Below are 10,042 nucleotides of genomic sequence, written 5' to 3' on the forward strand. Positions count from 1 at the left end.
ATAGAAGGATAAACAATTCACTGAGTGATAATATTTTTTGGAGAAATACTATTTTCGCTCCTGCTCTTTCACCTCATTTCCACTTTGGTCCCTACTTTTTTTTTTCTGCTTTTAGTCCCCAAAATATAAAAAAAAAAAAAAAAAAAAAAAAAAAAAAAAAAAACCATTCCATTTTGGTCCCTACCATCATCTCACTAATGGAAAATAGCCTGCGTGGCAAACGGAGTCTATGTTGACACACAAAATGCTGACATGGCTATTAAAATAATAGTAATAAATTTTATTTCACATTTAAAATTGCCACATCAGCATATAAAATTTTTTAAAAATAATTTATCAAGTTTAACTAAATAAAAAATTAAAAATAGAATTGAAAACAAAAAGTCACATGAAGAAAGATTTGAGTGGATTTTGAACCTAAAAATTTTAAAACCCAAAAGTTTTAAAACCAAAAAATTATCAAAAAAAAATTCCTCTTTTTTGGGAAGAATACGAAGAACTCAGAACAGAACATGAATTCATGTTCTTCAAGCTCTGGATAGCCCTAAATGGAAAAATAAACAAAAAAATATTATGTTAAAGAGCCCCACACTCTCTCACCCAATTCAAACACAAACCAAATTTAAAGCCTCTCTCTCTCTCTCTCTCTCTCTCTCTCTCTCTCTCTCTCTCTCTCTCTCTCTCTCTCTCTCTCTCTTCAGATCAAGACCCATGGCCTCCTCAAAGCCCCTTTCTCTTCAGATCAAGACCTAATCGTCACTTTCACGGCCATGGTTTTCAAATCTCGTCTTTTCTTACCCTTGGCTCTCTCTCTCTCTCTCTCTCTCTAAACCCTCAACCACTGTTGTATGGTGTTTGGATTTGAAACCCATAAACCAAACCCAAAAAGGACGCACTGTCGTTCGTGGTTGTGGTGGTCAATGGTGAAGGATTAAAGCATGAGGAGCTTTGGCCTAGGTTCCTCGCGATGACACAGAAGTAGAAGATTGTTTGTTTGTGACTGGTTTGAAGATCAGTGAAGGATTAAAGCTTGTGGATGTGGATGCGGTGGGTTTGGAGATTTTGGATTGTCGATTTAAGTTAAGTTTTGTCGTTGGGTGAAGATCACAAATCATTGTGATTTTGTGTTTGGATTGTTGGGTTGTTGTTGAAGATGGATTGATGGGTTTGTGTTTGTGATTGCTTTCTTGCTGATTTTTGGGTATGTTTTTTTTTTTTTTTTTTTTTTTTTGTGTTTGTGTTTGGTTGACAATAGAGATTTGCTGCTGGGTTTGTGCTTGTGTTCTTGCTGGAGATCGGTTTGTGTTTGTGTTTGGTTGACAAGAAAGGGTAAGAAAATGCTAGAAAATCTAGGCATGTGTTCTTGTATTTAAAATCTGAGTTTGTGGCCTTTAGTGTTCTTGTTGAAGATAAAGACAGATCTAAATTAATGTATTTTTTGGATTTTAATTTTTTTTTTTGGGTTAAAATTGATAAAATTAATAGCCATGTCAGCATTTCGTGTGCTAACATGGACTCCGTTTGCTACGTAGGCTATTTTCCGTTAGTGAGACTACAGTAGGGACCAAAACGAAACGGTTTTTTTATTTTGGGGACTAAAAGCGATAAAAAAAAGTATGGACCAAATTGAAAATGGGGTGAAAATGTAGGGACAAAAATAGTTTTTTTTTTTTGTTTTTGGAAATAAAATCATACAAAATCAAACAATGACATCCGTTCACAGGCGAGAATACAATATACAGGCCCCACAGATAGGGGCAAATCACTCACAAAATATGGTTAATAACATTACATTCTAGTCAAATTTATGGCTTTAGAATTAGCACTCACGACATGGTGGCTGCTACATATATCATCATTAACAATAATCTGAATGGGACTCGTAGAAGTCACTTAGGCAAAGGTGACATGACCTCTTTGCTCTAGCAACTCCGGTACCTGGTTCATTGATGGCTGATCATCTGGGATCGCATCCGTGCATCTGGCAGCTATTTCTAGAACTGCTTCTATAGTTTCAATATCTGCATCTTTGCACCTTTTATCCACTACATCTTCCAGTCGGTTCTCCCTCAACAGTGTATTCATCTGCAAGTGATAAGTTGATGAAAAAGGCTTGACCCCCTATAGAGAGAACTGTTGTTGGTTTGAACCACTTATTTCTTTGGGTAGTCCAAAGAACACTAGATTTCCTCTCCATTGCCATATTTACTAGCAAGTATCCATAATCTCCCAAAGTACTCACATTGTCAAACTAAGCATCACACCCACCTATTCGTACAGTGGCTTACCAAAATATTATAAAAGTTTTGTGACGCAAGAGTGGTCTAAGATACAAGTACCTTGAATATTTTTTATTCTTAAATGAGTTGTATGCAACACAGTAATCCAATCACCGTTTCCTTCAGTCTTGTCATAATATATATCGATTGCATTCCATTCCAGTCCGAACATGCGAAATATTTTGTACCAGTACACTAAACCCCCCTTATCCCAACTGTAGTTAAATTCGAGCAGAATTCAATGCATTTCGACCATTCTAACCTATTCCGGTCAATTTGAACACTATTTGAATTTTTGGTGAAATACTCTCTCCATTTGTTTTCTACTTTTCCCTCCTCTTTTTCGATTTTTTCTTGACTTCCCTTCTATCACATCACATTACCATTCTTCACCTTTCTCTTTCTCCCCTCATCTAATAATTCTTCTTTTAAAAAGCCTCTTCCGATTTCTCTCAATCACATCGGTCTTACCTCTCTCCTTATATGCTTTTTATCCTCTGCTCCAAGGAATTGGTTTTTCTTTTTCTTTTTTTCTTTTTTCTTTTTTTCTTTTTCTTTTACCTCTCTCTCAAAACAAAAAGACGCTCAATTCTTTTTTTCTTTTGCTTTTTTTCCCTCCTGCAAGCCATTCCTACACCACACTAATAAGTATTACCTTAGGACAAAATGGGCTTTTGCCCTTTTCGGGCAAATTAAATAGTTTTATATCCCATTTCTCAAACTAATTAGAAAAATGTCATTCTTTTAAAACTCGATTTATGATTCTCTAATTAAATCGAGTTAAAAAAAAAAATTCTCTAAAACCCTATAGTAGCGTTTTAAGGAGCCTATAGTGACGTTTTAAGAACCTATAGTAACGTTTGTTAACTCGACTTCAATAAAATCGAGTTATGGGCAATTTTTTTACCTATAACTCGATTTCATGGAAGTCGAGTTAAAAAATGCAACTATATGTCCTTAAAACGTCACTATAGAGCTTAACACGATTTTGAATAAGTCGAGTTTCAAAAGAAAGTCATTCCCTAATTAGTTTGGGAATTGGGATATAAGGCTATTTAATTTGCCCAAAAAGGGCAAAAGCCCATTCTATCCTATTAACTTATATAAATATAGTGTTTAATTATTACATAGACCTTTTGTGTATAACAGGATATATGTAAGAATATTTTCTACTTAATTTAATGAATATATCTTACTGGAGGAGTTTTAAACCTTGCAAAGAAGGCAGAAGCAACAATCTCCTAATGCCACTGCACAGTTGGGAGGGATCTCTTCTGTCTCAAGAGTCATGAAAAATTTTTATAACATAAAACCTTTACAAATGTGTTATTAATTTTCAAAAAATAATTTATAAATTCTTTTAAAACAGGTTCATGTATTATATTTATCTAAAATTTATCAATTACTTTGAATTGTAAAAATCATATAATAAAATTAGTATTAATTTTAATTGTGGCCGACAAAAATAGGAGCTGCCAATCTGCACATGACAATACTTTCATAATCTCTTTTGGATATATGGACATCATTTCTTGGGCCTAGCTTGTCAACAGTACAACATAATCAAGAAGCTAGATTCACTTCACTGATCACTCACTTGACTGAAACAAAACAAAATGAACTCCACATCTTCAAACAATAAGCTCCAAGGCAAGTTGGCCATAATCACTGGAGGCCCAAGCAGCATGAGCGAGGCCACCAGTGGCAAAGCCACATTTGGACTGAATAGGGGGTTTTGGCCTCCTCAAAATATTTGGAAAAAAAAAAATTAGTGTATATATATATAGTAGAGCTATTTTAATAAAGAAATACTATATTCACAATATTTTTACAATAAATTTTAAGTAGTAGGTTGTTATTAGCTGTTACAGGTACACAAAAAAGTTATTTAAGTTGTGAATTAAAATTAGAATTAATAATAATTTATCACTTAGAATTCATTGTGAAATTATTGTAAAAATATTGTGAATGTAGCACATGTGTACGTAATTAAAATCCTTCTTACAAAAGCAAATGTGTAGCTATGTAGGCTACTCTCACTTTCACACTTTTATTTTATTTTTAATTTTGTTTGATTTGACATTTCTTATATAATTATTTTTTCTCAAAATATTAAAATAAGCAATATATCATAACATTATAAATGTATACGATTATGTAGCAGTATTGAGCCTGGAGGTCCATTACACATGTTGTGTAATGGACCTAAGGCCCACGCCGAGGACAAAATATGTCCAAGGAGGGGTAAACGTTATCAGAAGGGTCCATATTAACAAACAAAAAAGTCAATTTAGATCATGACAACTTAATGGGTTGTACCGAGAATAAGAGTCACCTCGGCTGACTGAGGTCATCGCCTGTAGAGATGATCTACTATCCGAAGAAACGTCACAGAAGTACTTAGTTGATGCAGATAAGTACTACGGAAGCTCAAGACATAGAAGGATCATAAAATATACAAGAAAAAAGCTGCTACCTCCACATTAAAAGCTTTGTAGTTAACTCCCTGGCCGCATTAATGTGGAGGTGATGCCTGAACAGTGGGTTTCAGCCTTACAGCTACTACATGAAGACTTATAGGAGGTGCTGATGGGACAAGTATCAAGATTCACCATTTGGCATGCACGTGGAAGATAGGGATGGCAAGGAAAAAGAGCATAAAAGGAAGGAAAGGGAGCAAAGAAGAGGATCGGAAAAATCTAAAGGAAAACTCTGTAATATTCAGGAACAAAACTTATATCCAAATTTGAAGATAATATAAGAGAACAGTACACCTCGGAACTTGCCGAGGACCATTTTTCTTTAGTATAATCCTATTTTGTTTCATTCTCTGATCGTCTAATTGATTCCAGTATCTATTTGATCAAATAAACCTAGTTCTCCAACTCATTCTCTACAACTTCATTGTTTTTGGGCTTTTTGGGCTGAAGCCATTCCATATAGTGGGCTATAAGCTCAAAACGGGTCCTTACAGATTAAAATATAATATTTTTACTATTTAATTTATATATAAAATAATATAATATGTATTTGGTTGTAGTTATTAGATTTTTTTTTTATATATATATATTGAAATTTAAATGATTGTTTGTCTTTTATTTAACAATATTTAAATTATTAGTATCTTTTAAAATTTTAGTCATTATATTTAATGAATGATAATTTAATTTGAAAAATCTAGATACATGGACAAGTTTAGGAGACGGTAATTAAAAAAGAATACACTTTTGGGTTTTGATTATTAAATTGTATGTACATTACTATTAGTATGAATATAATCTGTTAAGAACATATTTTATGTAATTGGTTAGTCTTTTGACAAAATACATTTTACTTGTAATTAGATAGATCTATGATGGGTTTAGTATTTCAAGAAACAAGAGTTCAAGTCAAGTGTTAAAGCCATGAAGATCAGACCAAGAAACAAGTGAAGAAAGAGCTATTCACTAAAGCTCGACAGAAGTCTTAACAGAATCCTTTCTACCGAGAATTAATGTTGAAGCTCGACACAAGCTGTTTCTATTGAGAATTATGAAATTAGACTTTTCAGATTTGATTACATGCAGATTCTTGTATATTTGTGTAGGGTTTCTTTTCTCACAACCCTAGACATATATAAGAATTATTTTCAAATGTCGTCATACATGCATTGAGTGACCTAGTGTCTTATTCTCTCTGAAAGAAGCTACTGCGTTTTTACGCCAATGGGTTTTGTAACCAAGGAGCTTCCTGATCTTTATTGTACATGAAGTGAAGAACATTGCAGCCAACAACCTTCTTCAAGTTGCTGGAATTAGTCACGTACTGGGATCCGTGAATCATTGGTTAGTCACAGACTGGGATTCATGCATTAAACGGAAAGAATGCCACTACAAGATCAAGTCCAATTGGATATTGGAGTGAAGATTCAACTGTAGGTTGATAATTTGGGACTAGGATTCAAGCAACTGTAGGTTGATTATTGATTAGTGAATTCTTAGGAGTAGTGACCTTAAAATCACTTAGTGGGATTTTTGCCTTAGTGGTTTTTCCTATTCGTAAACAAATCACCGTGTCAAATTTAATTTCCACTGCATTTAGTTTAGTTGGTGATTTATTTGTGCTACTACGCCATTACATGTAATTGTGAAAGCTTGAAAATGTGGTGAAAACACAAGAGCTATTTAGACCCCTAAATTAAAGTTATGGCTCGATTGATTTTATACTTACTTAATACTAAGTGCGGAATAGTATAAATGCGAGCAGATAAACAAACAAGCTACTCTAATCCATAAACTTAACAACACAACAGTAAAATGGAATGTAAAAGAGTAGGGAAGAGAGATGCAAACACAAGATAACACACCGATGTGTTATCGAAAAGGAAACCGAAGAACTTGGCAAAAAACCTCTCTGCCGCCCTCTAAGCGGTAATCGATCCACTAGGCAATCAGTTGGGATACATGGGTTAGCAAGAGACCCTCCAAGCCTAATCTACCCGATATACCTAAACCCTCCAATCTCCTACTCCAACAAGGCTTCTCGGAACCATGTCTTGTCTAGCTCTTCGGATCTCGCAACAAGCTCCATGTTGCATTTGCCATCCTTGGATTCTTCCAATGCTTCCCAACAGCACCAAAAAACATCACTTGACACTCTGAAAAGGTGTGGTAAGTGTTTGGGCTATCAACCTCTCAATGGTATGGAAATGGAGAGATAGGAGTTGAGGAAAATCCACAAGCAATTGTGTAGAGAAATGTGGGTATAACAATCTCTAACTCTCAAGGTTTATGGCTAAGGTTTTCTCTCCAAAGCACTCCTCAACATTTGTGGGTAATGTGGGTATATATAGTGTGGGTATATAAAGTGTGTATCAGATAGCACAACCTAGTAAAATAGAATATTTCGCGAGTGTCTCGAGGGAAAGCCTTACGCATGAGCTACTTGTGAAACACAACTGTCTCCCTCTGTACTGACTCTTTGCATTCCAGTCATGTGCAGGGCACATGCATCACTTCGCGGAATGCTTAGCAGCGAGATACCCACGAGAAATCTTCTGTCTTTAATTGCTTGAGTCTTCACACACACACACACACACACTCTCTTTCTCTCTCTCTATCACACAACCCTTAAAATTAAATCCCACAATAAATATAGAGTACAAAAGATTGAATAAAATTACAATCAAATTTAGCACGGAATTAAAGCCAACAGAACATATAGTTGTAAATTACAACTTTACAAATTGAACCCAATTAATTAATTAACTTGGGTAATTAATTAATTTGTAAGGGGTCAATACATTTATGCCCTATCATAATCAATATATATATATAAAAAATTAATTGTCTAATTTTATGTTTGGCCCTCCCAAATATAAATTTCTGACTCCGCCACTGGAGGCCATGGCACGCCTCTTCACCGTTCATGGTGCACAAGCCATTGTCACTGCCAACGTCCAAGATGAGAAGGGCCATAATTTGGCTATGGATGGTGGGTTTATTAGAGTTTAGAATTTGGCTAATAATCCATTAGAATGATCCAACTATGCATGGGCTCGTTTGAAATAGTTGAAGATGCAATTATGAAATAACTTTTTTTTAAATGTGATAATGCATAAACGCTTTAAAAATAGGGGGGAATTCATAAAGGTTAGAATGAAGAGGCAGGCATGATCAATGAAGCACTGGTGTTGAAATGAAATAAAATATTCACTTTATTATATTGCTGAGGTGATTAAAAGAATTGATTGTTTCACTAGTGGTGTTTACACTCTTTTACATCGTATCACTCTTTGGCATTATGTGTTATGTAAAACATTATACATGGCAAATTTTTTTTTTTTTTTTTGTTGATACCATAAAGGGAGAAAGCAACCCAACATATTACACAACAGCTGGATTAAACCAGCTACAGTTAATAGGCATTTGACATGCCAAGTTAGCAACTGACCAAACAGAATTAACAACAAGCTTAGGCACTAAGTACACATCATAGCAAAGTCCATTTTGGTTCAAAAAATCTAAATCAGCTAGCCTAATCTGTTGCAGCCAGTTTGAGGTCTTCTTGTGTTGAAGTAGATGGACTAAATGCCTGCTAGTACCTAGAAACAAAATATAATGGAAACCATGGTTTTTAGCTTTGAGTGCAACTTCTACCATAGCATCCAACAGCGCCCCACATGTTGTATCTGCTACACCACTATTTATACTATAAAACAAGCTATCTCCCTACCTAGTAATAGCTTCATAAGCATAAGACCATCGGTTTTGCTTCCTAATCCTAGCTCCAACAATTTTAACTATAAGTTGCCACTACCCTGAGGATGAGTAATGGTCTGGTTAAGGTCTTCTTGGCTGGCTAGTGTGGCTTGGTTGATCAAGGAAAGCCTCTTTGTACTTGCAAGCCATAGATTGAGAAATTAAAATCACACTCATAGGATTAGGATGTAAACCATCATAGAGCACCCTGTTCCTGTGTAACCAGATATGCCAAAGAGTTGTAAAAATTGCTTGTAAGCCATTGAAGAAGTCTCCCTGGATTTGAACTTGATGAGAATAGTGGATAAGCATTGTTGGACACTTAAACTCCTAAAATCAGTGGCATGTACAGCCAAGGTTGATCCGTGCCAACAAGCCCTTGTAAAGGGGCAAAGGAGAAAGAGATGAGTTGAGGATTCAACATCAGAATTACAAAGGGGACAAGTTGTTTGGGTTGGAATGCCTCTGCTGTTAAAATTAAGGAGAGTGGGCAATTTGTCCTTGATAAGTTTCCAAACAAAAATATTGATTTTCAAAGGTACTTTGACTCCCCAAATCAGATTCCACACATTTTGGTTTCCATGAATATTCCCAGAAGAATGGGAATCCTGCATAATAATCTCATAGGCTCTTTTGACATTGTAATTACCATTAGCCTCATTGGAAGACTTCCAAATCAACTTGTCTTGCATATCATGAGTTTTAGGTAAGGGAACTTGAAGGATTTGTTTGCTCAAAGGAAAGGGATATAAGGTTCGGACCAAATCAGCTTTCCAAGTTTTGGAATTGTGGTCAATAAGATCCCCGACTGTATCTGTTTGTAATTCAGGATGATGCAAGTTACCATGAGAACTAGGAAACCATTTTTGATGAGTAAGTGGTATATTGAATCCATTACCAACTCTCCACTGTCCCTCCCTAAGTCTAAAGTCACCCTGCTTAACAATATTCTTCCAACACCAAGAATGATGAGACTTTGGAGTGTATTCTTGTAATGAACAATTTGGGTGGTATTTAGCCTTAAAAGTCCTTGCCAGCAAAGAGTTAGGATTTTGGTACAAATTTCAATATTGTTTTGCAAGCATAACCTGGTTCATGGGACCAAACTTTTTAATACCAAGACCTCTTTTCCTCTTAGGTTGACAAATTATACATGGCAAATTGAAACAATAATTTAGTTTCCCTGCCCAAATCTAAATAAGTTGGTGGGCCCACAAACAAATACAACCAATTTTTTTTCTTTCTTTTGGGGAGGAAATAATCACATAATGGAGATAAGTGCTTTAAACGAGTCAATCCGTTTTTTAGCACATCATAAGAGGATCTAAATCTAGAAAATTTATAATAAAAAAAAATTAAAAATAAGTAAGAAGGGTGGTTATTAAGAAACTTGAATTATACACAATTAAATCATATTATATATAATAAAAGTTGGGCTTAGACGTCGTGGTTGCGCCAAGTGGCGGTACCAAATTGCAGAAAATTTCTTAGACTTTTAGATTTTAAGAAAAAATATATATAAAT

The sequence above is a fragment of the Quercus suber genome, unplaced genomic scaffold (assembly GCF_002906115.3).
Source record: "Quercus suber isolate HL8 unplaced genomic scaffold, Cork oak 2.0 scaffold_538, whole genome shotgun sequence".
Classification (NCBI taxonomy): Eukaryota; Viridiplantae; Streptophyta; class Magnoliopsida; order Fagales; family Fagaceae; genus Quercus; species Quercus suber.